Here is a 24,089-nt window from a genome sequence, read left to right as displayed (position 1 = left end):
AGCAGGCTGAGATGTGTTGGTGTGAGAGAAAGGCTCTTCATTAGCAGGCTGAGATGTGTTGGTGTGATATAAAGGCTATTCAGTAGCAACATACATTTATGCAAAAGACAACACAAGTGCAGGAATGAGCAATCACCTCAAAAGTATTTGAGTATCTTATTTGTCCCTGTGTCACTAAAAATAATATGATTTAGATGTCCCACCCCATCACCCTGATGTTACACTGCTGCAGAGGAAGAGAGAGGAATAGTATGTCAGAATCTGATGGAGAAGCACTCACAGGGGGCCACAGGTTAGGCTAAATGAAACTCAGTCCAGAATGATTACTACTAGGCCAAGCAGCTCCGAATCAACAAAGTGGCAGATAAGAAAAAAACATGCCTTATCAGCATGATCAGTGTTCATACTGCTCACTAACCCAGTATAGCCCATATTTGTCCCCTACACTCTACCTATATGCTTACCTAAACTCCTTATACACTCCTGAAACTACACTCTACCTATACGCTCACCTATACTCCTTATACACTCCTTATGTAAATGTAAATGTGCCATATTTTTGTCAATTGTGATTTTTCACCACAATTGAAATTTGTCCTCCGCTTTTTACCCATCTGTGCAGTTAGAACACACACACACACACACACACACACACACACACACACACACACACACACACACACACACACACACTCACACACACACACACTAGTGATAACTAGGGGGCTGTGGTGCACACGTGCCCAGAGTGGTGGGCAGCCCTAAGCCTGGCACCCGGGGAGCAGTTGGGGTTAGATGCCTTGCTCAAGGTCTGGGAATTGAACCAACGACACTCCGGTCACAAGACCAGTTCCCTAACCACCAGACTATGACTGCCCCATACACTCCGGAAACTACACTCTACCTATACGCTCACCTACACTCCTTATACACTCTTGAAACTACACTCTACCTACATGCTCACCTACACTCCTTATACACTCCTGAAATTACACTCTACCAATACGATCACCTACACTCCTTAAACACTCCTGAAACTACACTCTACATGCTCACCTACACTCCTTATACACGCCTGAAACTACATTCTACCTATATGCTCACCTATAGTCCTTATACACTCCTTATATACTCCTGAAACCTATTCTTTACCTCTATGCTCACCTACACTCCTTATACACTCCTAAAACTACACTCTACCTATATGCTCAACTACACTCCTTATACACTCCTAAAACTACACTCTAGCTATATGCTCAACTACACTCCTTATACACTCCTCCTTTGGGGGGAGTTGTCACAGTTGGTTCGACCTCCTTCTGTCAGTCTTTTGTTTAGTCCTACCTGTTTTGTTCCCTCCTGCTTGTTTCTAGTCCTGTGTATTTAATCCCCTTGTTTGGTCTTTTGTTTGGTCGGTAATTGTAAGTCCTGGCTCTGCGCTCCTGTATTTCATGTTAAGATCCCTTTGGTGTTAGTTTAAGGTTCTAATAATTTGGTTTACCGATAGCCTAATGTTAAACTTTAGGCCTGTTTCTATGTTTTGCAACTTGTCAATCAATCAATCAAATTTTATTTATATAGCGCTTTTTACAACAGTTGTTGTCACAAAGCAGCTTTACAAGTGCCGAGTCCTAGCCCCCAGTGAGCAAGCCAAAGGCGACAGTGGCAAGGAAAAACTCCCTAGGTTTTTGCATGAGGAAGACACCTTGAGAGGAACCAAGACTCAGGGGGGGAACCCATCCTCCTCTGGCCGACACCGGTCACCATGACAACAACAACAATTTAGACAGAAAGAAGAGAAAGAAAAGGAAAAATATGTAATAATGTCCATCATGATGTATGCATCCAGTTAGGCAGGAGGTGGCTGGCCCAGGATGGATCGCTGGTCTCCTCATCTCATTATTCCTCAAGCAGGTGGGCAGCCATGTGGAGAAATGAAACAGGGAAAATTAGCTCTGTATGAGGACATATACAGGACAGGTAAAATTATAAACATTTCTGGAGTGTGGCAGCAACTCCGGCATTTAGTTAAATTATTACAGCCTAGCTAAAAAGGCAGAACCAGAAGGTAACATAGGCTTGGGGGCATTCTGAGACAATGGCATCCGTCCACTGCACTGTCAACAAACTTGAGTGACCACGAGCAGTGACAGGACGACAGCACCAGCGCCCCAGTCTACCATAAAACCCTTCGTCTATGAACCCCTGGATCTGTACTTTTATCTAAGGGGGGATATTAATTATCAAACGCTAAACTAAATAAGTGGGTTTTCAACATAGACTTAAAGATTGTGACTGTGTCGGAGTCCCGGACGCATTTAGGAAGATTATTCCAAAGCTGGGGGGCCTTACAAGAAAAGGCTCTTCCCCCTGCTGTTACCTTATTAATTTTTGGAACTAATAAAAGACCAGCACCCTGTGATCTTAGTGGGCGTGGGGGTTCGTAATAGGAAATAAGTTCCTGAAGGTACTCAGGAGCAAGCCCGTGCAATGTTAATAAAAGTTAATAAAAGAATTTTAAAGTCAATACGGAATTTAACTGGGCTGTTTTATGGTTCTGTTTGTTGTCATGTCTAGCCCGTGTTTAAGTCATCGTTTTGTTTCTGTTTCAGAGTGCCATTCTGTTACGACCCTAGACCACCTTCATGACTCAGATATAGGATTTGCCCATAATACATTTCACTTCTCTCTCTCTCTCTCCCTCTCAGTCTAGTTTGACCTGCAGAACTTTACACACTCCTGAAACTACACTCTACCTATACACTCACCTACACTCCTTTTACACTCCTGAATTTACAATATTTGTACGTACTCCCCTACACTTCTAATACTCTCCTGAAGCTACACTCTATGTATACACATCCCCACACTCTGTGTACACCCCCTTACACTCCTTATGTACATTACTCAAACACTCCCCCGTATACCCAATTTAGCAGCTAACTGCTCTGCTTCTGTCTATAGGAAAGCGAAGAATGACTTTGTCTACCTAGATTTCCCCTTTCAACTTCTTCTCTTCCCAACCACAAGAAGGTAAGAGGAGGAGAAAAGAGAAGGAGTAACAAGAACGAGTAAAGAGGAGGAGTAAAGCGAAGGCCTTAAATGCAGGCGAGTGATCAATCAAGAGTGAAATGACTCCGTATACATTACGCTCTATCTCGCCTCTGCTGTCAGGCCAGGCTGCCTGCAGCAGCGTCACACACAGAAGAAATAAAAATTCCCAATGAGTCTGTCATATTTTATTAGGCTGAGAAGGCCACTCACTCTTCTCATCCCAATGCCCTTTTTTCTTTCATGATGGTTTATTTATTTTGGAGGCCCAATTCTATTTTTTCTTCACTATTGTTATTTATCCGGGCTCTCGTCTATTTGTGGATTAACTGCAAATGTGTTTACTGTAAGATTACCACCCTCGTCGGGGTGACTCGTCCTGATTCAGTGCCTGGCACCATGGTCTGCACTCGGGCACCAGCCCCCCAAAACACTCTGACGCACCCCGAGTTCGAAGGCAAAATGAAAGGCATTTAGTTATTGTCACACACACGCACTACCAGGCCCTTTAGAAATAACACCAATAAATAAAATGTCAGTGGGGTGCAGTGCAGGGAACTAATGTGTTATGAAGTGGAGAGAGATGTGCATGCGGATGAAATCACGTCACTCTGGGGGACCTAGGTGAGAATAATTACTTTTAAAGCTACAGCCAGTGGTATTTGTGTTGGTAAATCAAGGATACCATGTTAGATTTATGTAAAGTGTAACAAAATAATATGACTGTGGGGGGGTTAGATCAATATCAAGTTATGAATTAGTCATTGTCATTCTAAAGCTTAATAAAAGCAATATAGCATTTGAAATGAGATGCAATGTAAGGCATCTTAATTAGTGTTGGACCAGAAAAGCAAATTCATAAAAATAAAGAAAAACAAAAAGAAAAATGAAGGTAATATTGGCAAAATATGGACAATATGACAATATCGTGCATGTCATTCAATTAGTGTTTATCAATTTCTATGAATAACACTAGAATCCTAAGAGTTTTAGTGCCATAGTCTTCACATCAGAACACAAAACTGGGAACAAATCCTGTTTGATATGATAAACTGTACCTATAAAACTTTAATTGGGGCAGTAGAAAACATCTTTATGAGGCTTTAAGTCTAAGGCTCCAAAGATTTTTGCGACTTGGTAGCTGAAGTTTACATAACAGAGTTTACATAAGCTGAATACAGTTATAGCCTGAGAAAAGACAAGGAACCATTTTTTAACCAATTCTAAAAATAAAATGTAAACTTGCACAGTACTGCTATCTTAAATGATTGTAATTGTAGATGTCTGGGGAGAAATAGGATAACAGAGCTCAAGTGGTGTGTTTGTGTTTATGCGAGTTCTCATTTGGATCCTTTCAGAAGAGTAAACGGGTGCAGCGTGTATCTGGGATGGTGCGAGCAAGCTTCCATGCTGCTCCGCACGGCAGGGACTGTGGCTTGTGTCTGAGCCCTGCAGGGCGTCCTTCCCACTACAAGATACTGAGCTGCAGGGAACTGGGTTCTCACCCGTGCAGTGTGAGAGAGCCACAGGGCCCGTTGGAGAGTGAGAGTCCCCAACACGGCAGCTCCAAAACCACAACGACTTAGCTCAGCCACCAAGCCTCAAACTGGACTTCATTCCACAGGGATTTTTTAAACCTTTGTGACATTTCAGCATTCTTGTATGGCATGAGTCACCTCTTATTCGCAAGCGTTGCAGAGATTGTTCAGGCACATGGTTTAAATGATGCATGTGCCTTGAGGCTAGCATCTTATGAGCGTTCTGGCCATGATCCCAAAGGTTGGACATGTCTGTGTCAAGATAGATCCAGGTACCTGGCACAGGAAGTTCTTCCAGTGGGAGCTTGTCAATGCCACGCTGCTTATCAGCCAAACAGCCAAAGCAGGAACACATTTGAAACCTTTGAAGCTTGAATAATTTTCTCACACATATGATCTTTTCCTTTGATAAGTTTGAATAACATTCTGACATATATGAACTTTTCCTTTAATATGTTTGAATAATGTTTCATATATATGAGCTTCTCCTTTGATAAGTTTGAATAATTGTCTCATATGTATGAGCTTTTCCTTTGCATTTCAGATGCTGCTTCACAACCAAAGCAGGCATTCTGCGTGATTTTACAAGACGGCCAGTGAGACTTGGACAGGTCCAAGTGTATTCTTTACCTCCCACCAACGTAACTAAAACATTCATCCCCAGCATCTCAGCATCAAGCCAAGTGTACATCTTAGTTCTTTATGTTCACTCCAAGCTTGCTTACTTTAATGTCTTGAAGGGTAAACCTTATGTATAATTATGACACACTCGTCAGGTGGCAACCAGGCAAATATGAGCTGTAAACTCCACTTTGCCCAGCTTCATTAAGTCAAATGAACGCCACTTGTTGAGATCGCCTCCTCCTTGGCATTGTACTTCCCAGGGCGATGTGTTTGTTTTGATTTTACTTCCCGGTTTTCATTTTCCATGTGCTTTCTGCTATCGTGCCTCGTCTATTCCAGCCCTCATTGTTGTTTATCCCTAAGGGTATATATCCTCTTATGTGTGAATCTCCTAGGATTGCTACTTTAGGATCCCACTGATTAGCTTCTGTCTGTTTCTCCTATTTGATGTGTCTGTATTTTCAGTTCATTGTATTTGATTATTGTCATTAGTATTGTTCGGATTGTCTTTGTTTCATGTGTTTGTTCTCTCCCTTGTTACATCACTGCATTCATGCCCAAACTCCCCTCCTTTCCTAGATCCTTCTGGAAACTTCTGGAAATAATGTACAATGGAGTTTGGCCCAAAATGCAAACATTCTCTATATGCATTAACATTAGATGGGCAAACCCAGGTCAATATCGAGAAATTCTTTTAAACCATGCGACAGAGCTCTGGCTCCTGTGCCATCGAGCTGGTTATGTTTTCAGAACTCCAGTTCACCTCCTTTCGGACCTGGATTTGAGTCCTGGGTTTGAGTCCTGGGTAGGGTGGTTGCCTTCAACTTTTGTTACAAATGGTGTCAGAAGAGGGATGGAAATGAGGATGTCAGGAGCATGCATGTTTTGTCTTGTCTGGTATATTTAAACTCTGTGTTCTGTCTTCTTGTTTGCAGGTCTCTGTGGCATTCATGTTCCCGATGTGTCATGTATCGATAGTTTGCTTGGTATTTTGCTCTGTCTTGTTTTATGTATGTTTCCTCATAACCTCCCGGCTTGATTTATTGGTGTTTTCTATAGTTTGGGTTACTTAGCTCTCAGTATTTGAATTCAGTTTAACCTTGGTTGATGTCATCATTATCATCATCTTATTTCTGATTGTTATTGTAATAAACAAACATCAGACTACACACATGGGGTGGACAAAGGGAGACCACATTCTTGGAGCTACTTCAAACCAGTTTGTGGTGGCATTTGAATGGTGCAGTGCTACATGTAATCACAAATGTCCACGGTTCCTCCCACCTGTTCTCTTTCTGCTGGTACCAGTTTTTGGCAGCAAACATCCAAAAACTAAAGCAGGAGCTCAGTATTTAGGGGCCAGTTTGGCATATTGGACCAAATCAGCTCTCAGGATCAAATCAAATCAAATATATTTGTATAGCGCTTTTCACAACACATGTTGTCACAAAGCACTTTACAGGATTTACAAGGTTAACAATACTATGGGTCCAAATCCCTAATGAGCAAGCCAAAGGCGACAGTGGCAAGGAAAAACTCTCTAGATGATGGGAAATAGGAAGAAACCTTGGGAGGACCAAGACTCAAAAGGGAACCCATCCTCCATTGGGCGGCCCGTTAACACACAAATTACAAAAAAACAAATTATACATATGAATCCACAAGGTGCAAGCAAATTACACAATCAGACTAAGTATAAGGTAACTAGAATCAAAGTTCTGGGTGTTGATATTGTCAATGTAAATGTCTTGTGATGAATGCCAGGATTTCATTCCGTGTCTGAGTGGTCTGAGTCTGAGGATCTGTTCCTCTCTTACCCAGTACAGCAGCCATGGCCCTTTCCCTGATATTTCTGATATTTCCCCACTGATGTATATTTTTTGTCATGTGGTCCAGCCCCCCCCCCCCCTGTCAGTCTTGTCTTTTGTTTTGTCCTCTGTGTGTTTGAGGGTCTTTTATTTTGACACTTCCTAGTTGTTTCTGTTTTCACATCCCTGCCGAGTTCCCTGCCCCTCGTTATCACCTTCAGGTGTGTCTTGTTGTGTCCCTTGTTTAGTCGATGTATTTAAGTCCTGTGTTTGGTCTCTGTGGTTGTGGTTTATTGTAGATCGTAAGTCAAACGTTGTATGTTGTCAGTTGAAAGATTATGTCTATGTTCTAGTCGTGAGTAGTGGTTTTGTTCTGTAAATGCTCTCTGTGTCTTTTTGTGTTAACTTTCATGTTCAGCTTTGGTCTTTGTATGAGTTCTGCTCTTTTGTGTTAGTCTGTTATTGCTCTTTTGTGTTGGTCTGTTATATTAAACCTCCTATATCTGCATCTGCGTCCCACCTGCTCAGCTCTGTTCGTTACATTTTTTAAGTTAGACCCTGCTGTCATGTCTGGCTCCGCCCCTCACATCACTCAAGTCTTTTTTTTTTGCTTCCATGTGTGTTTGTTGTCCTTGTTATGTGCATGCCTTTGTAATTTATTAGCCCTCTTGTCATTACTTTCAGCTGTTCCTTGTATAGTTTTGTCAGTGTGTTTATTCCTGTTGTGTTCAGTCTGTGTTTGCACTAGTGTCTCATGCTGTGTGTATTTCAGGTTCTAGATGAGGATATATGGTATGTACAACTGTTTCATTAAATCTCTTTGTTTAGTGACCACGCTTTACACTTTGGGAAATACCATGTTGTTATCATGCTGCTGTCTAGCCCCGCAACTCACGACTTCATTTCCCATCATCCTAAGTGCTGAAAGGTGGAGAACACTACACCGGTCACCACCAATAGGCTACCTCCATCCTCATCCCTGGACATCTCATTTAAACCACCTGTTACCAATTTATTTCAATTTACCTTTACTTCTAATCAGTATTTTGTGAAGTATTGCAATGGTTATTTCCTGTGCATACTAAGATGTTTCCTAATTCTTGTTACCTCAATGTTCTCGATTTGCCCTTTTGTATGTCTGTGTGTTTTGTTGTTTTTAGTTGTTACCTCTGTCTGTATTAGATTATGTTATCGGATTGCCCAGAAATCATTAAAAAAACATTTGATCTTTTCTACAAGGCTCTGCCCATTTCTGACTTCTTATAATTGTCCTCTACAATTCTGTTCTGAAATTCTGTTTTACTGCACTATAAGCAACAGCCAAGCCAACAGTAGCACAGGATCAAAAGAGCAAAATATGTATTAGCAGTGAGACTGGGGGCCTAGGACTAGTATAAGGGTAGGGCTAGTGTTAGGGATAGGTATAAGGGTAGGGCTAGTGTTAGGGATAGGTATAAGGGTAGGGCTATGGTTAGGGTTAACTTGAATAGGACACAAAGAGCAACATATTTATTAGCAGTGAGACTATTTTAGAAATATAAAGCAAAGTGTTTTTGATCCCTTTTAAATGCTATTCTAAGCTTATTTGGGACTCTTAATTATGAGCACAAATAATCAAATATTGGTCTCTAATAGATGTGAACAGCACTGTTTTATAATGGTGCATCTTTCTAGTTTGAGCAGAGATGAGGACTGTACCTTAAAGTTCTAAAAGCCAGCTGTGCTTTGATGCATACGATGCATGTAGAGACTCTGTGTGTACAAGTGCCTGTGTTTGTGTGTTCTGTGTTTATCTGTGTATTTGTTTGTGTGTGTTTATCTGTGTGTGTGTGTGTGTGTGTGTGTGTGTGTCCAGGTGCCAGCTTCGTCTCGCTGTTCGGCAGCCACCTACGCGCAGTTCCTTTTGTTTGCCAATCAAAGCAATGTCACTGCTTTTGTGAGGATGGTAATTAAATCACAAATCTAAGATGCTTTCTGAGTCAGTCTGTCCTTCTGAAGAAAGAAACCTCGCTGTCTAGCAGCACATCAGCCCTGTCATACAACATTTTGTTATACAGCAAAACTTTTTTGCATTTTTCTGTTATTGCCTTTAGAATCTCAGAAATTTAGGTTCATGTATTATACAACTTGAACATTCAGTTGTCTTCTTCTATGCCTCTGTGGTTATTTGACAAACAGATATATGCACTGAAAACGTGACCTGTGCATTTGGCACAATCACATTTGAATTTGAAACTTGCTTACCTTCTAAAGGAGGGGGAAAAAGCAGCTTAGAGCACAATGGAAAGTGCCCCTGCTGCGTGGAAGTGCATTTCTACTTCTAAGAACACCTGAGGAGCAGAGAGCACTCACCAGAGCTTTTAATTCCTAGGCAGGGCGCCTGTGTCCAGGCTGCACCAGGCCTGCATGGCCCCCTCACACCCCCTTGGGCTGCAGGCTGAAGCTGTCACATTGCTCATTGAAAGAGTCCATTAAAACGCTGACAAGCCTTGAAAGTTCTTTTAAGGAAAAGAAACATGCACTTATTTGCTCTGTAGTCTGACACCCCATCCCGGCACTGCTTGTGAGCAACATTTGAGTTGAGTGCTATAGGTGAAATCACAGATCAAAAAGTGCTTTTAATGCTAAAACAATGTACTAAGCTGATCTCAAACTCAGCAAAAGCTCCAGGCGTATTAATTTATTTGTGATTTGGCAGAGAAAGAGGCAGAAACGTTCCTTTTTCAAGGCTGCCCTGATTAAGGAAGAGAGTCGTGGCCCCCTGGTGGGGAGTTTGGGAGTGTCCTGGGGCCAGCATCACTGCTCAGATAGACAGATGGGACCAAAGAGCCTTCAGCCGTCCCCCACGAGCTCACGGCGGCCTAGCTGGTTTCTGTCTCACGGTCCTTTCTGAATGTTCAAGTGGAACTCCAAGCACTTAGCGCTGCTCCACAGAGCTCTCCGCGAAGCACAACTATGAACTTTGGTGTTACCGAACCAGCAGACCTTCGCCAAGACCATATTTGCATTCATACCCCACTTACACACTGCACCTCAGTGCATTAAAAATGCATGATCATTTAGTCCTGCCAAGATATGGTCACAAGAGACATACTGTGGACCTTGAGTTACCTGCGCATGAATGACCCCTGTGATTTTATCACCATTCAGGTCATGATAATCGAGAAACTATAGTTTAGGTAACAAAGTACAATATTTTACAGAACTCTATTTTGATTAATAGTTTCAAACAATACATTTTTTGGAAAAAGTATGTGAACCCTTATAATAATACCCTTGTAGTAATAACTAATCTGACCTTTGTAATAATAACTAGTGTCACTGCATGTATTGGCAATGACAAGATGAATGCTTGCTGTGTCTGTCGTTAAATCCACACAACTATAATGTCACGTTGAGGACCCCGGCCCCTCCCTTTTGGGCGTGTGTTTACGTTGTCCACGTGCATCGTCTGCATCTGTGGAACTACGTGGTGATGGTTATGTCTTGTGATAATCCGTCTCACCTGTGAATCGTCTCGTGATCACGTGGGGCTAATGTGGTTTGTCTATTTAATGTGCGCTCGCGCAGTGTCCTGTACTCGTCGTTCTCTATGGTTTACACATTGCTGTGTTTATGTGAGTGTTCTCCGTGCGCAAATAAAGCGCTATAATTGTTATAAATAAAAGTGACGTCTGTCGCAGCAAGGATCCCGTGTCTCATCCTTCGCCACGAGCCGCGCGTCACATATAAGCAAGTATTTTGGCATATTCTTTTTTGCAAAACTGTTTCAATTAATGTATATTCTGTGGCATTTCTTGACTGAACAACCTGCTTAAGATTATACAGTGGTCATTCAGTGGGGCTGATGTGAGCTCTTTGGTCTGTTTTAAACACTGCAAATTTCTGTATGAGACATTATTGTGTTGATTTGCGTCTTTGGGGGGTTATCATCATGCTGAATGACTGCATGATTCAAAAGGTTTTCAGTTTTAGCCCACAGACGGACGGCCTTGACATTCTGCTACAGGACATCTTCGTCCGGTTTGGGATTCATGGCGCTTTCAGTGACAGCTGGTCCTCCAGGCCCTGAGGCAGAAAGGTGCTCACACAATCACACTCCCCCATCATGCTTCACAGCTGGGTAGAGTTTTGATGTGTACTGGTATGTGTGTACTGGTATGAATGTACTGGTATGTGTGTACTGGTATGTATGTATACACTGGTATGTGTGTACAGGTATGAATGTACTGGTATGTATATACTGGTATGTGTGTACTGGTATAAATGTACTGGTATGTATATACTGGTATGTGTGTAGTGGTATGTAGGCTGTTATATGCAGTGCCTCCTGATATAATAACCTTTTCCAAGGGTTCTGGAGACTAGTGGTCTCTTTGTAGTAACAGCCTACTGAGTGAAATTATTGTTTTTTAATAGTAGGCTATAAACACAGATGTTGTCAGTTGAAATGAAGGTCTTCAGTTTGATAGCTGTCATCCTTAGGACCTTTGTCGTGGTTTTAATGTCCTACAGTAAGTACAGACAGTGAAAGTTGTAGCACACCCATTCCCAGCTAGAGATGCTCAATTTCTTCTGTGTGCCTGACTATTAACCAATGGCAGCCAAAGTCTTGTAATCTACACTCTAAACTCTTTTAACATGGCCACACTGCACCACTGCAACAGAATTCAATATATGTATATACTGTATATTGATTGACTGAAAATATGACTTAAATTAACCTCGTTTAAGGAGGTAATTCTCCTAGATGTCCACATTACATTACATCAATAACCATCAATAATAATGTGACAAGGTAAAATGCCATGTGTGTTGCTTGGTCGATAAAATGCATATAGTATTATGACTTAGAAGAAGGTTAGATCTCATTTTAGGATCGATTCATGCCAAAACCCTGGTAATTCAAAAAGGTTCTCCATTTGGCACACAGCCCAGCACACAAACTACTTCACCAATCACAAGTCAGCTCACTTACTTCCCCAGTCTCAATCACCCACTCACCTCCACCAATCACAGCTCACAGTCTCAATCACTTTCACCAATCACAACACTTGGCTGTTCTCCTTCTATTTCAAATAAGACTTGTTTGACTCAACTTAAATCTCACATATCTGTTATTATGTCACATGTAAAAAAAAAACATTACACTATTAAACATAGTTTAAATTCAATACCCATATTACATGCATTCTGTGCATGTATAGTGATAAAATGTACCTACATCACAATGACAAAACTTTGTTAGTGCTGTAAACCTTTCCACAATAAGAAGGAATGAACGGTCCCTGAAGAGGCTGGCGTGACGTTCATTTGGTGTGAGGTGTTTTGTGTATGACCCTCTACTGTGCTGCATTTCCACCAGTTTCATCACTCATGCAGGTGTTTAATGCCGGGCAGCACGTTCTCAGCAAAGTTCTTGCATGAAGTGATCTCCTTCCAGAGAGAGGAGCTCCTGTGGACCTCATAGATATGCACAGCTATAGTGGAGCGGGAGGCCCATCCTGCTCGTCATGGAGAGAGGAAGGAGACAAATTACTGAGTGCACACCACGAGGGGTTGTGAGCTCCTGCCACATCCACACTCAGGTCACCGCCATAGCCTGCAGAGGTCCTGACGCAACACAACTCCCATATCAACACAATGAGGGGAGAGACGGGGAGAGTTTGAATACCGCAGTTGGTCTACAGGCTGAGGTACAATATGACTTCATTATTGCTGTTTACACTGGAAATGTTATTTTCTCCTTCGCCAAAGAGACCAGCTGAGCGCACGCAGAATATAAACACACGGACGATTGCATGTGAACCAACATACTTACACACGAGCGCGTCCGACCACATACACATGCACACACTCAAAAGCAAAGTATATTACATAAGGTTCATAATCCCCTCACTCACATCTTGGTTGTTGTCAATGATGATGTAATTTGCTTGCAGTGCACCCCCTTCCACCCTCTGAAAAAAGTGATTATGTGTAGGAAGAGTCCCTACAAGAAACATCTCCCAACACCACAGAGCAGCAGCAGCAAAGCTTGCAGAACAGACCTTTAATATGTACACTGAGTGACCCATTTGTGGTCAGAGTAGAATAAAACATATTACAGAGTGGTTATGTTAAACCTGGTGAAATGCACAGTGAGCATTATATTAAGCAGAGGAACTGAATGCCTTTAATTAAAAAAATGCACCAAAGAAATGTCACAGAGGAAAGATTAATCCATATTACAGATGCGTGTACAGTAAATCATTCTTCAGTGAAACGAAAACATCAAGAGGGCAAAAGCAACTGTTCAATCTGTGCGGGCTGTTAAACGTGGTACTCGAGTCTCATTAGGCACAGAGAACAAGTGTCGTCATTAGTGCAGGCGCGCTTTACGCATGTTAATGGCCAATAATAAATGTATGAGCTCGAAGCCATGCTGGATCTTAAAAGGAGCTCAAACAGAGAGCTCAAACAGTGCCACTCACAACGGCTAGAAATGATGAGGATCTCGCCGGTAGATCGTGGACTGGCCTGACATCCCAAATTCAGACTCTAGTTAATAACATTTCCCATTGTTCCCTGCATTTCAGGTGGTTTTTTTTCTGCTTTTTTATAAATTGTATGTCTGTGTTTATGTATCTAAATATATATTTTTTAATGTGTAGAGATTTATACCTGTCTGGAGCAGTTGACAGTCCTTGATGACTTGTTTGATTAATGTTTCTCTTCTGCACCCAATATGTTGGTTTCAGTGCCTCTGATAGGCTAACCTTTGAAAGGCTAACCTCTGATAGGTTAACCCTTTGATAGGCTATCCCTCTGATAGGCTAACCTCTGCCATGACCCTTAACTCAAACCTCTCTCCCTGTCAAGCCTCACAAAGTCTCCCAGTATCAGACTTTGTGTGTGTGTGTGTGTGTGTGTGTGTGTGTGTGTGTGTGTGTGTGTGTGTGTGTGTGTGTGTGTGTGTGTGTGTGTGTGTGTGTGTGTGTATGTGTGTGTGTGTATGGGCACGTGCTGTTATTTAGGGTTAGGGTTTTTGTTGTTATGAAGATTTATGATTAAGGTTAAGGATTTTATGAAGACTTAGGATAAGATTGTTATGAAGGGTTAGGATTAAGGTTAAGGTTATTATGAAGGGTAAGTGTTATGATCTTTATGAACGGTTTAGGTTGTTAAGAAGGGTTAGAGTTAGGGTTGTTATGAAGGGTTAGTGAATATACAATTTTAAATTTGTTAAAATATTTGTTCTGAAGGGTTAGTTAGGGTCAGGGTTAGGGTTAGGGTTACTTACCAGACTTTACCAGACCTTACCAGACCTTACCAGACGTTACCAGACCTTACCAGAGCTTGCCATGGCAAACAAAAGTGAAAACAATATGCTCTGTAGTATTTTCTCTACTGTCAGAATAATGATGAGAAAAAATTATATGTAACGCATTTTAGTATTTAACAATCTGTTTTAAGTCTTTAATTTGTATTCTGTAGTGGTAGAGTTCTGTGTCTTTTACTTTGCCAGTAATATAAAATGTAACAAATGGGCTTTAATATGCACCTGTAAACACATGTAAACAACTGTAAATACGTGAAGTGTTAAAGAAAATAGTGTTTACATTATTGGTATTCACGGGTATGCAATAAAATGTGCACATTCTAATACATTTATTAATTATAATTTAGAGTCCAATCTGTTTTACAACTACAGCATTAACCAAAGGATTTCATCCAAAAATAAATTACATTTGTGACAAAGTACAATTCATGCAATTAAGAGCCTGGCTGAGGGTTCCAGAAGTGGTAACTTGGGGCCTTAACCAGCAAGTGTCTGATTACTAGTCCAATGCCAATGCTGAGCTACTCCAATCTGTTTTTGCTTAAAAATCTGTATAACACTAAACCTGTATAACCTGTATACTGTTTTTTAAGACAGCACTTAAGTTTGTGCAATAGAGGTATTTCATCTTTGTGATGTCATTTTGATCGTGTGATGCTATAAGGACAGTTACATTTTTTCAAGCTCTTAAATGAGTTCCATTTTGCTGTTTATTATGGATCCTTATGAAATGTCATGACACTGGAATGAGTACAGTGAGTACAGTGAGTACAGTGTATTGACTGAGATATAAATTTTACACTGTCACAAAAGTAAAATACACAGCATAAAATGAGTGATACACATCAAAGTGTTTAAAATTCTTGAAGTGTTTTATCAACAGGAAAAGAACTAATATCTGTTCACCAATGAAGTCTGTGGTGCTTTGATAAGACATCATGCTGCTATGTGTGCGCTGCATGACGTATACACGATGTTCTGAGAATGTAACACCTGGAATGAGAAACACACACACACACACACACACACACACACACACACACACACACACACACACACACACACACACAAATACATTACTGTGATATTAGCAAAATTGTCAATGTCAAAAATGTCACTAAAATATCTGCTCCTTTGTTGTTCATATCATTGTTTTGACAGGATATACTGCAGAGCATTTTGACGTCCTCACTGCAGTGTTCCCCATATCCTCACTGCAGAGTTCCCCATATCCTCACTGCAGTGTTCCCCATATCCTCACTGCAGTCTTCCCCATATCCTCACTGCAGTGTTCACCATATCTCACTGCAGTGTTACCCATATCCTCACTGCAGTGTTCCCCATATCCTCACTGCAGTGTTCCCCATATCTCACTGCAGTGTTCCCCATATCCTCACTGCAGTGTTCCCCATATCTCACTGCAGTGTTCCCCATATCTCACTGCAGTGTTCCCCATATCCTCACTGCAGTCTTCCCCATATCCTCACTGCAGTGTTCCCAATTCTTCAATGTAACCCATATCCTCACTTTGCAAGCTGTGCGATATTCAGCATTATGTCAGTAACACATGGCAGAAACGCTGAGCTGCTACGTATGTCATAATGTGTTATATCATTTTCCCTGAAAATAGTCATGACAACCTAATGTCACATGACATTTTATATGTCAACTTGACATCAAAGTTGATGAAAAATTATATTTGCTGGAAAAAGTATAAACATTTATGGATAAGTAAGTTCTCAAAAAGTGCTTGGGTAGATGGCATAGGCTACATCCTTCCACACAGTCTGCTACCAGTTACCAGTACATTTATCTGTCTACAACTACAGCCTGTAGCCCATCAAAGCTTACAGTTTGCAAGACGCCATCCCAGATATAATCCTAACACTAACTCTAACACTAACACTAGCCCTTACCCTGCTATTAGTGTTTCAGTCATGGCGGGTTTGTACACATCACTGTCACCAATGACTTCATAACACTCTGTCTCTCAGACGTATTCCAGCCGACGGTACTCCTGTGCTCAAAAACGGACATCTGGTCATTGATGAAGGGCTAGAAGATAGCTAAAACATATTGTGAATAGCAACAGATAGACGATAGATTCTGGCTGTATGCCTACAAGGTGCACCTAGGGTTAGGATTAGGGTTAGGGTTAACCCTAACACCTAGCAAATGCATGTGTCTAATAAAGTGGCTGGTGATCATTGCACACACATAAACCAATCAACATTCCTCTCGCTCTCCGTCCTACAGCCTCCCCCAATCATCTCCTGACCCACGGACCAATCAACATTCCTCTCGCTCTCCGTCCCTACAGCCTCCCCCAATCATCTCCTGACCCACGGACCAATCAACATTCCTCTCGCTCTCCATCCCTACAGCCTCCCCCAATCATCTCCTGACCCGCAGCTGGTCTGTATGCATGAGAGCCAAGAGAAGACCAGGAGACTGAAACAGCAGCGACATGTGCAGAAGAGCTTCACCTACCGCAGTGGGGACACAGACATTTGGGGGCACAGACATTTGGGGGCACAGACATGTGGGGACACAGACATGTGGGGACGTAGGCAGTGCAGGGGAACAAAACAATACACTTATAAAGGTCCCTCACTGCTTCCTGTCTGTCAGTGGGCAGCTGTGAGATTGACATGAATCAATAGACACTCCAGAGAAGCATCATGTCTGTCTTCACCTTGACTCAGCACACACACACACACACACACACACACACACACACAAATACACACATACACACATACACACAGGCCCGTTGACAGTCTTGCTGGGGCCCGGGACAAGAAAGTACGAGTTCGTGCACCTCTCGAATTTTGTACCTTCGCGTGCGCCACGCCTCAGCGCAATGAACAAAGTCATGTTTGCAGGGTTCATACACCTTTATAAGGTGGAAGTCAAGCACTTGTACGTCACTTTCAAGGTCCATTTCAATATTTCCCAGAACGTTAAACTTAATTAAGTTAAATATTTATACATATACTCGAAATGATTCGAAAAAATTAGCTTTTAATCACATTATTTAATGGTTGTATTTTCAAAATGCCCAATCTTAACGTCTTCACGTTCTCTCATGTTTCGTCCTGGAATTACAAGAGGCTCGTATTTGTTAACGCAGGGTTGCCAACTCTCACGCATTGAGCGTAAGACACACGCATTTGACTGTCTTCACACGCTCACACGCCACACATCCGATTTCTCACGCCGAATAAAAAATCTAGTTTATTTACCTCTGATCCATATCTATGATTCAATGAGTTACTAGTTCGCTCTGGTGCCAACCACTGGCGATCGATCGATCGTGATATAATACTTAATTTGTGTCCATTTTACATCCCGCCCCAGTAACAATTTACGTTCACCAATTTACGTCAGCAATTTACACTCGACCCCCCCTCCAAGTTCAAAAGTTCAAGTGATGTTCAAAAGTTGGCAACCCTGTTAATGTAATACAGGAGAACTGTTCAGGGGTGGGTTTCCCGAAATGTTCGTAGCGCTAAAAGTAGTGGGAAACCCACCCCAGTCAGATAGCTATTTGTTGTGAAACTAATTAGTTACTATTTTGCCTAAATTCCAGCACTTTTCAAACCTGGAACACAATGCAACATTAAAATTTGTCAGGTAAATGTTTTTCCTTTCTTTTCTGCACTCCAGATTTCTGTTTACTTTAACTATCCACCACTGTATTTCCCGCTGTTGGGCAGGTACCAGCCGGCTAGGGTCGGTGCTGGATCAAACCATTTTTCAGTGGGAGGCGGGGGTGTATGCACTTAATGGAAAATATGCAGATAGGTAAAAAACATATATATTTTAGCCATTGAGCTTATTTTGAGTACAGAATTTTATATTAATGAAGGATTTCAAGATTATTTAAAATTATAGACTTTAAATAAAAAATAAATTGCTGGGCTCTTTGATGGGCCCCCCTGGCCCTGGGGCCCGGGACAACAAACCCGGTTGTCCCCCCCTGTCGACGGGGCTGCATACACATGCAAAAACTATGTGCACACACAAAATATACACACGCTCATACACACAAAGCATGGTCCAAGATTGCCATTATATGTCACTGGATGAAACAAAATGAGCAGGAACAGGATGAGAGAGATAGATAGAGAGAGAGAGAGAGAGAGAGAGAGAGAGAGAGAGAGAGAGAGAGAGTGAGAGAGAGAGGCAGGGAGTGTCTGAATGTGAGGGACAATCGTTCTACGGAGTCTGACAGGTGAATTTTGCTGCTGTTTAAAGTGGACCAGACAGGGTTGTTTGTGGATTAGCTGGAGTTTAATTTAGAACGGAGTGTGATCCTTTTCCCATTTAGCACAAGAATAGAGTTCAGCCAGGCATTTTTCAGTGTCAGTGCAGCGTCAAAACTGTAATTAGATTTTACTTCCATCAAAGCCACCTTAGCTAAGAGCCAGGCAGGCACTGGACTGGCCCCCACTCCATCACCACACCATGAACCACAACCCCTTCCACCCAAACCTTACCCAAGATATAGTCTAGCACATTTTGTCAAGCAGTGTGTGTGTGTGTGTGTGTGTGTGTGTGCGTGCGTGTGTGTGTGTGTGTGCGTGCGTGCGTGTGTGTGTGTGTGTGTGTGTGTGTGTGATCAAGTGTGTAGTTTTATCTCTCACACAATTCACATCAGTGTACAGATACACACATACACACATGCATGCACTCACACATAAATGCACACATGTACACACATACGCACACACACACACACACACACACACACACACACACACACACACACACACACACACACACACACACACACACCTCACTTGCCTTGCACACATATTCAGCAGTGAAAATTCCTCTAAACTCCACTTTCTCTGTCTATCCACCTAGCTCCTTTTGTACCAGTATTTTGATTTCCCTTGAGGGTGTGACTATATCCCACCTGTCTGCAGCTCCTGTACCCTTCAACAGAGAGCAAGAGAAAATACACAGAATAAAACATGGCCTTTCTGGAGACTCAAATCCACTGGGGCCCCTTACTGATCACATTCTATCGGCTGCTAAAACGCTCGGAGCATCATGGGTTCCCTCTCTCACGTTCTCTCTCTCTCTCTCTCTCTCTCTCTCTCTCTCTCTCTCTCTCTCTCTCTTTCTCTCCCTCTCTTTCTCTCTCTGTTGTTTTCTTTGTTGTTTTTTCCACTTTCAAAGACATGTTGCAGAATAGCAATATCACTGCACAGGTGATAAAATTTTAATTAATGAATAAATTAGATTTTGGGGGTTCTTGGGCGTGCTGAGAGAACGCTGAGCCATTTTAAACAGCAGGTTTCTCATTCATCTGGAGCACTGTAGAGTACCATGAGTGGGATATTCATTAGGCCCCATTGATTTAAGGGCTGCAAAAATGTGGCTCATAACAGATGGAGAGTGAATGTTCACCTGGACATGTGTGTGCAGCAGCAGCAGCTGGAGGGCATCACAGTGTGGCCCGCATGCTCTGTGCCTCACTGCCTCACACTGTCTCACACTGCTTCACTACCTCACACTGTCTCACACTGCTTCACTACCTCACACTGCCTCACACTGCTTCACTACCTCACACTGCCTCACACTGCCTCACACTGCTTCACTACCTCACACTGCCTCACACTGTCTCACACTGCTTTACTACCTCACACTGTCTCACACTGCTTCACTACCTCACACTGCCTCACACTGCTTCACTACCTCACACTGCCTCACACTGCTTCACTACCTCACACTGCCTCACACTGTCTCACACTGCTTCACTACCTCACACTGTCTCACACTGCTTCACTACCTCACACTGCCTCACACTGCTTCACTACCTCACACTGCTTCACTGCCTCTCACTCTCACACTGCTTCACTGCCTCTCACTGTCTCACACTGCTTCACTGCCTCACACTGTCTCACACTGCTTCACTACCTCTCACTGTCTCACACTGCTTCACTGCCTCACACTGTCTCACACTGCTTCACTACCTCTCACTGTCTCACACTGCTTCACTACCTCACACTGCTTCACTACCTCACACTGCCTCACACTGCTTCACTACCTCACACTGCCTCACACTGTCTCACACTGCTTCACTACCTCACACTGTCTCACACTGCTTCACTACCTCACACTGCCTCACACTGCTTCACTACCTCACACTGCTTCACTGCCTCTCACTCTCACACTGCTTCACTGCCTCTCACTGTCTCACACTGCTTCACTGCCTCACACTGTCTCACACTGCTTCACTACCTCTCACTGTCTCACACTGCTTCACTGCCTCACACTGTCTCACACTGCTTCACTACCTCTCACTGTCTCACACTGCTTCACTGCCTCACACTGTCTCACACTGCTTCACTGCCTCTCACTGCTTCACTACCTCTCACTGTCTCACACTGCTTCACTACCTCACACTGCTTCACTGCCTCTCACTGCCTCTCACTGTCTCACACTGCTTCACTGCCACACACTGTCTCACACTGCTTCACTGCCTCTCACAGTTTCACACTGCTTCACTGCCTCTCACTGCCTCTCACTGCTTCACTACCTCTCACTGTCTCACACTGCTTCACTGCCTCTCACTGTCTCACACTGCTTCACTGCCACACACTGTCTCACATTGCTTCACTGCCTCTCACTGCTTCACACTGCTTCACAATGCCTCAGGGCCACTCTGGGTCATACAAGATTACTCATGTTGAAGCATGTTGATTTAAAATGAACTAAAATGAGGGTTTTACGTTCTGTTAACAATATGTTAAACCCATGTAGTGTATAACACATGTAGTGTAAAACACAAGGTCATAACATGTTAGGCACACTGTGCAGTACTGTAAACTTGGTAAAGTTTATTTCAACTGACTGAAATAAAAACAATAAGAATTAATTATTATTAAAACATTTTTAAAAAAATACATATATATATATATATATATATATATATATATATATATATATATATATATATATATATATATATATATATATATGTTCCTTTATAATGTAGCCTAGATCCACTAGATCCATACTCTCAATATTATGTGAAACTATATAATGATGCATATAACGGTAAACTGTTTAAAGACAAACTTTGCTTTTACTGAATATTATTGCCACTATTATTATAATTATTATTATTAAATGCATGTCCTAATGTGCTTTCTCCATCTGGATTGAAAAGAGCAGAATGAAGGTGTAAAATGGATTTGCACTTATTTGATTGTGCAGCACCGCAGTCCCTAACCGGCTGTGCAATCAGTGCACTCTGCTCCCAGCAGTCAGGAGCACGCGGCGTGCTGATCCACACAGCCAGAGGAGCAGGAGCAAGAACCTTTTGTCCCGGACCAGAGGACCTGCTGCTAGGCTTTCAGCCAAGCACAAAAGAACCAATAATAAATAATTATTTCCTACTTTGGAGAGAATGTGTGACTGGGTGGGGGAGAGAGAGAGTGACAGACAGACAGACAGAAATGGCGGACGGGTGTGGAGGTGCCAGTCTAAGAAGACATAAAGACTTTTTGGCTAAAGCTCAGCATCTCCGTTTATGGAGGCTTAGGGCTGGACTCTTTAAACATCCCCCTGGACCTCATGCGCAGGAAGTGTGTGAAGCCGTGGATGAAGACGTGTGTGAAGCTGCATGTGACAGCCAATTGCATTTAAAAACAGAACAGTCAGGATGCAGGGCTCAATCTGCCTACTCTGAGCAACAGGGAGGGGAGGGATTAAACCCCAAGACTTCAGCTAGCAGCCATGAGCACAAGCATAGGCCACCCACACACACATCCACACCACACACACACACACACACACACACGCACACACACACACACACACATACACACACATACACACACACACACACACACACACACACACACACACACACACACACACACACACACACACATCCCACACAAGAGGCTATTTTTTTTTTCCCTCTTCTCACAATAGATGCAGTTATTGAAATTTCTCATCCTCACATCTCCTCTCTAAGCAGCACCAATCACATGTTTGAGAAATCCATTTATTTCACCAAACAGGAAACTGGAAACAGAGTGATGTCATAGCATCAGTATGACCACGAAGTCTAAAAACACACCAGCTGTGTCATTTAACAAACTGCTTCAAATTCATGAGGAAAAGGTCACATGGCATTACAAAGCACTGCAGGAGAGACTAAAATGTCCCCCTGTCCTGCCACCTCTCCCAGCAGGAGACAGACGTGTAGGGATCAGAGGACTTAGTTGTGAGTGTTGAGGTCATGGATTCGATCCCAGCTGACATCTGCTTCGGAAGACCCACCTCTCATCTAATCGGGTCAGTCTGCTGCTTTGGGCAGACATGTCAGCCCCAACGTTGACTATGTAACGTAATTCATACAGCAGCACAGTTTTGCCATCAATCAAACACTTCCTGATAGAATGAGTACTCAACACACACAATGCAAAATAACAAACTTAAATGATGTGTGTGTGGGTGTATGCGTGTGGATGTGTGTTGTTGGGCATGTGTGTTTGGGCATGTGGGTGTATAATGTGTGTGGGTGTGTGTGCGGGCATGTGTGTACGCGTGTAGTGATGTGGTAGTAGAGCCAGTATAGCTGATGCAGCACTAATACAATTACAACAGCCTCCGGAGTCTAGGAGAGGGACCGCAGGGCACCACACGGGTCACTGCACGACACTACGGCAAGCTGGGTAGGACACACAGCTAGAGCCAACTCCAGCAAATGGAGACTTGTTGGGCACTCATGTTCCCATCTGTCTCAATTCTCCTATCAACCCCAAATTAACCCTCACCACTAAGTCAAGCTGCTCAGCCTCCCAAAGTGTCCTCCAAGGCCAGCCAATAGCACTCAATTGCCTCAACACAAGTATGAAAAAAGCTCTTTTTTTGGTCCAAAATGCACAAATGATATAACAAACAAATGTTACAAATGTTCATTAAAAGTTTTTGTTTGCCTGTTTTTTTTTTTTTTTTTTTGATATTTTTTAGTTTTGTCATTAAGGAAAAATTGTGCTTGCAGGATTTTTTACTTGAATGTGCACGAATGTCTTTAGATTTGCTTTTACACACACTTTTACTCCTTCTTGTCAATACTGTCATATCTGTCAATTGTCTCTGGTCTGTTGTATTTATTGTAGTGTTTTGTTACTGTTGTGAAATTGTCCCATGCTGCACATTTTGCACGTTGTATTGTTACGCTGTTGCACTTTGTCGTCTATTGTATTGTTGATTCGTGTTGCACCACAGTTCTGGAGGAATGTAATTTTGTTACAATGTGTACCCGTACTCAGATGTAATGACAATAAAAAGCCTTTTGACTCTTTAACACATGAGTTAGCATGTTTAGGTAGAATCTTAAATAATTTTAAATAATTGCACCTTCTCAAGCAGGTTTACTTCATCGACTATTGTATGATTTCTTGAATTGCATGAATGTTCTCCAAAGACGTTTGTACACAAACATTTATACAGTGAACATCATGAATATATGTTCTGCATTCTGCTTGTATTGAGGGTCCATGCATTACTCCATTATTCCCTGTATTAAGGGGTTGGCACAAGTATCTTGGAAGCACTGCCAATTATGGTCAAGAGCAACCATTTGGACTGTGGGATTGATTTATGTGGGCTGTGTTCATAAAAACCAGAGGCAGGAATAGAGATGAAGGTGTCTTTAGCTTATAAGTCCTGGATGGCTGGAGTCCTGGATGGCTGGAGTCCTGGATGGTTGGAGTC

This window comes from Brachyhypopomus gauderio, chromosome 10, assembly GCF_052324685.1.
Source record: "Brachyhypopomus gauderio isolate BG-103 chromosome 10, BGAUD_0.2, whole genome shotgun sequence".
In the NCBI taxonomy this organism is placed as follows: Eukaryota; Metazoa; Chordata; class Actinopteri; order Gymnotiformes; family Hypopomidae; genus Brachyhypopomus; species Brachyhypopomus gauderio.
This window is presented reverse-complemented; position numbering follows the sequence as displayed.